Source organism: Capricornis sumatraensis, chromosome 3, assembly GCF_032405125.1.
Source record: "Capricornis sumatraensis isolate serow.1 chromosome 3, serow.2, whole genome shotgun sequence".
Taxonomy (NCBI): Eukaryota; Metazoa; Chordata; class Mammalia; order Artiodactyla; family Bovidae; genus Capricornis; species Capricornis sumatraensis.
Window position 1 is genome coordinate 74,965,529 of NC_091071.1, and position 6,000 is coordinate 74,971,528.

Consider the following 6,000-nt stretch of genomic DNA (forward strand, 5'->3'; position numbering starts at 1 on the left):
ATAACTTTCCTTGAGTATATGATAACTATTTGGTGTGTGATGCTTACTTGGAAGACTTAACAATTTTTCTTTTTGGTAATTTTATATATAGGCCCTTCTATTCTTATTGAAGAAGTAAAATATGATTGGGTTCATTTTTTAACCTGGCTTCAATTGTGCATAAGAGAATATTTTAGTTATTAGCCCCGTCTTCTCATTGTACTTTGAACTTACATTAAAAAAAAAGAAAACCTGCACTCTTTATTACAATGCCAATTTTTATTTTAATTCAACTGATATTTATTGTGGGCCTAACTTTGTGTCAGAAGTTACGGTAGTCATATTGCCTTTAAGCCTAGGTCTTATACAGCAGAAAGACAGATAATTTTGAAATAGCACAGTGCGTGACATTATAATGTTATATGTTATGATGCAAATGATAGTTCACTATTCATAGTGAATATTTCTTTACTTAAATAAGTACTTTACTTTAAAATATTACTTTATTTTACTTTAAAATAGTTCTTTAATACTTTAAAAAGTATGACTTTAAGTAATAAAAAGTAATACTTTACTAAATACTTTAATACTTAAAAAACTATGACTTTTTCTAATACTAATATGTATTGTGAAATATACACTAGAGACCACATACATGTCTATTTCTGTTTCTCAGTCTGTTAACTCCAGAGTAAACATCCAGGAGCACAGATTGCTCTTGGAGCTCATTGTATCTCACAAAATCAAACAAATCCCCAAAGGGACTTTATAAATTATGAGCTTAAGTAAAACACATTAAAAAAATCTGAGCTCCCTGTGTGTATCAGTCATATATCATCATGTTAAGACCCAACCAAAAATCTGTTTAGATTAGGTTTATTTTAATATAATTTCATTAAATGCATTCAAAGGGAGAGTCCTTTCTACCTGATTTGGGAGCCTCAGGCTGTTACTCAAGTGTCATATAATTCATTTCATTAGGAATTTGTCCTTAAGGGAGAGGATAGTATCTTTTAAAATCTGAATTCTGAAACAATGCTAGCAGGAAATTATTTCTGGAGACTTCTTATCATCTATCTGAGAGATTTGGATGCACTCAAGTGTGAAACTGTGGAACTTTTGGTCAACTTGAAACTACCTTGGAGATGATGTAGTGGCTGCAGAAGACCCAGTATGTTGCCTTTATTCCAGGGGCACTAAACCCGCTCAGGTCAGTCTGATGGGTGTAAAGCCATGACATGACCATACGATTAACCATAGTAGAAAATAAACAGTATACTAAAATTGCCTATTACTACAACTGACCATGAGGATCAAGTTTTAAGTTCCTACATGGACAGAGATGTGGCCTTACTTTTGATAGACAATTTAGTTAAATACTGTGTAAACCATTAAAATATAAGTAGAAAAAGATAGGAGCTTCAATTTTTGAGACAATAAAGTTGAATGCTTTGAAGAAACTAGAAACAGTCAAATTATTTTTTAAAAAAACACTGCCAAGTTATGTGTGGATAAGAATTAGAAAAGAGAAAACGAAAATTAAATTGCATCACAATTGACCTAAAGAAAGCAAAATATCCTCAGATGGTGCATTTTTAGTGTGGTTATGCAGAAAAGATGTTGCATAATTCTCATAAACCAATTCACATGCTTTTAATGTTTCTTGTATATCACTCTGTTAATTCCTGAATATAATTTTTCATTTATTTTTCTAAGAATATTCATAGATTTAAAATTTTCATGTTTACATCTACTGCATTGACAGTTTCCTCTGAGCTATATTTTCCCATATTGTTTTGCTTTCTGTGTTTCATAATGGCTACTTTCCTTAAATGTCTGATGCTTCTTTAACAGAGGATCATTGAATACTTAATGGAAAATTTGCCAGTATGGGGAGGGCTTGTTGGCTGTAGTCTTTCCTATTAGATGACCTTATTGGGGCTCCTGGAGAAGGCAATGGCACCCCACTCCACTACTCTTGCCTGGAAAATCCCATGGATGGAGGAGCCTGGTAGGCTGCAGTCCATGGGGTTGCAAAGAGTTGGACACGACTGAGCGACTTCACTTTCACTTTTCACTTTTATGCATTGGAGGAGGAAATGGCAACCCACTCCAGTTTTCCTGCCTGGAGAATCCCAGGATTGGGGGAGCCTGGTGGGGGCTGCTGTCTATGGGGTTGCACAGAGTTGGACACGACTGAAGTGACTTAGCAGCATTGGGGCTCTTGCAGTGTGAAAAAAATGACTTTAGATCCCAAGAGAAGAAGCTTCTGGCCACCTTCCTGGAGGAAATAGACTGAAATGTCAATGGGAGAAGAAGGCTGGGGCTATATTTTCAATGTAGGACTCCCGTCCTCAACTGTGCTTTGTGTTCCCTTTTTGAGAGACCCTCTCTGGTTTTTACCTTCTCCAGTGAGTGAATATCTAGGCTTCTGCTTGAGGCCAGGAGAGGATCCAGAGGTCTGACTGGCAGACAGACATTTAGCTAGTCTTCCTCTTTCAACTCCGCTTTCTCTAAACCTCACTTCCAGAGGCATCAAGTACCACCAGCTTCTTTATTAGTTTTTCAGTGGTCTCACAGTACAAAATGGATTACTGGCCTGCTCTCTCTTCACTCTAGCTTTGAATTAATCTTCCTTCATTCGGCTGACCCTTACCATGAACTGGCTTGCATTCCAAACTCCAAAATTTCATCATCGAAACTCTTCTCTTTCTTTCTGTGAATTTTCTCTGTCTTTTTAATGTCATTTTCAAGGGATTTTGGAAGGAACCAAAAGAGAATGAGGATCCAATCTGGTATTCTTAACCAAAAACTTCCATCCATTCTTCAGTGACCTCAGTCCGTCTTCTGTCACTGACACCTTCCAAGTTGTCAAGTCCAGTATCCCCTTTCCTGTCCTCATGTATCTCTGTAACACTTGAGATGATTGACTGAAACCTCATTTTTGACATTTCTTGAAACTTTTTTGTCTCTGGGCTTCTCTGGCTCCACAAGCTTATATCTGTAGTCCCATCGCTCTTCTCTAAACCATCGTATCTTACATGGACTGAGATGATCCCTTAACTAATTTCCCTAACTTTTTGTCATTCTGACCCAGTCTGTGCTTCTTTCTTGCCTCAGCCATGACCAGGTTTCTCTGGCTCCTTGTGCTTCAGACACGGCAGCTGTCTCTTCTCAGGTCGAGCTTGTTCTTGTCTCAGAGCCTGTGCTTTCTTCATCTGCATGCTCTTCACAACGGTGTCTTTTACGTACTTGAAGTCTCAGATCAAATAACATGTTCTCAGAAGAGATTACTTTTGTAAAGTAACTCAGACATGACTGCATCACCCTGTTTTTCCATTATTACATTTATGATTACCTGAAATTTTTTATGTGTGAACTTGTCATTTATCTTCACTAAGATGTCAGCTTCATGAGGGCAAGATAAGAAACAATGAAATTACATTACATTTTAGGGAATGTGTACATCTTCTATGTGAAACAACTGTATTTTTCAAGAATATTTTAAGCACAGAAGGGATGCCAGTCGGGGGAGGGCTATAAACATATAAGAATGGGAGATGCAAAGGATTAATAGGCAAAAATAAAAAGAACGACAACAACAACAACAAAAAAGGTTTTTTGTTTGGACTGATGAAAATAGATACAAAATTTTTTTAAAATTTTTGATAGGGAAATTATGGGTCTATATATCATTTCTTCAAAAGATGTTTTACAGAAAATATTTATTCAAAAAATAAAAGTACCAATTCACATAGCAAATAGTAAATTTATGAAATTCATTAACTAAATAGTTTATATATGTGGAGATTTTAGTGGATATAAAAAAAGTCAACAAAATCGATGGTTGATAAATTCACAGTTGATAAGGAAATGTTTGACATGTTGCCAAGCTTCTAAAGTGACACAAATGATGACAGTGTCTTATCAAACTTATCCCTTAAGTACATCAGCCACAGACATATACTTCTTTGAATGTTAGCTATGAGAGTATTTTTTTCTGTTTAACAATTTCTTAATTTCAAGATATTCCTTTAGAATCTCAGCTATCCATTGTGTGCATTATTATGGGAGATGTCTTAATTTTTTTCCAGTGAATATTTTGAAAATGTCTTCCCTTTTAAAACAACATTGTGGAAAACATTTTTCTTTAAAAGTATGAAAGAAATCCAAGGTATTTTTTAAAAGGTACTTTTAGTGAGTTTTTTTAAAGAAGAAATAATTTCTACTTATTTGTAAAATTTTTATTATCTGGAAGGAGCATTATTTCATTACTTGTATTAGAGTGCTTTTATTATTTTATTTTTCCATTGAAGTTCTTAACTCTGGATGATTTTGGTAGAAAAGAAATTTGTTGAAAGGGTACTGAGTAGTTCACAGAATCATTTATAACACTGGAGAAAACTCTAGAAAAATGGGAAGAATAAAGCAAAGCATGTAGCTTCGAAGCTAACATTATGCTGCAGAAGGTTGCTGGTGGGAATACTGTTTCCACTGTTACCAAACACCAAATGAATGGTTTGCCCCTCTTAGTCACCTGGCAATGGCGTTGCCCACTGCTGACACTGGCTACTAGACGACCCTCCTTCTACAGTTGTGAATGAATTCCCGAAGTTACTGCCATAGCTGCTGCTGGGATAAATTCCCATTACCAGTATCCAGCAATGGAATTTATGAAAGTGGGTATCTGAATTTGGGGCTTCTGAAGCAGAAGGCTGAAATTTCACAGGAATAAGAAGGCAGTCCAGATGTCAAGGAGCTAAAAAAAAGACAAATCACTTCAGAACAAATCCTAGGATTTATAAACTATAACATGATTTATTTCCTTGCTATCTTTCCATTTAAAGAGTAAACAACATATATTATGTATGAAAATGTTTTCACTTAATCATATTGTGAGCATTTTCACACTGTCCTCTTTTCCTTGCCTATAAATTAGGTCAAGGATATTATATTTTTTAAAATTTCTGTGTTATTAGAGTTAAATAATTTGTTTTCTACCAGCAGTATTTTTTAGTTTGTTTTATAAAGTTAATTTTTTATTGAGATACAATTTATGTATAATAAAATTCAGGGAGCTTTTGTTGTTCATCGTAACATTTTTGAGATTCATCCATGAAACTTTATGTATCTGTAGGTTTGCCTTTTAATTACCAAGTAATATGCCATGTACGAATATACCACACTTTGTTTATCCATCTTCCACTGATGGACATTTCAGTTGTTTTGACTTTTTGATTGTTTTGAACAACAGTGCAATGAATATTCATGTATAAGTATTTCTATGAATGTATGGTTTTACTTTTTTTAGATAGATACATAAGAATGGATTTATAGATTTGATGTTCATTTAACTTTAAAAGATACAGTCAAGATACTATTGTTTTTTATTATTTTATTTATTTGGCCATGCTGTGTGGCTTGCAGGATCTTAGTTCCCTGAGCAAGAATTGAACCCAGGCCCACTGCAGTGGAAGTATAGAGTCCTAACCACTGGACCACCAGGGAAGTCCCCAAGTAGTTGTTTTTTAAATGGTTGTAATCGTTTTTATTCCCACAGGCAGTATATGAGAGCTCTTAGTGGCCCTGAGTCTTCACTAGCATTTAGTATTTTTAACCTTTATGATTGTGGGCATTCTAATGAATGTGGAAGGCTATCTTAATGGTTTCAATTTTTATTTCTCTCATGAAGAGTTATTTTGAGCACCTTTTCATGTTCATGTTAGTCATATATCTTTTTTGTAAAGTGTTTCAATCTTTTGTACATGTTTATTGGATATATTTCTTTATTATTGATTTGTGGAAGATCTTCATGTATTATGCATAAAAATCCTTTGTTAGACATGTGTATGGTAAATATTTTCCCCCAGTCTGAATTTGTTTGTTTTCTTAATGATATGTTTTAATGTACAGAACTTCTTTTTATTGAAGTGTAATTTATCACACTTTTGTTTAGTGTTTCATATGTTCTAAGAAATCTTTATCTGCTCCAAGGGTGTAAAATTGTATTTCCATTTCTTC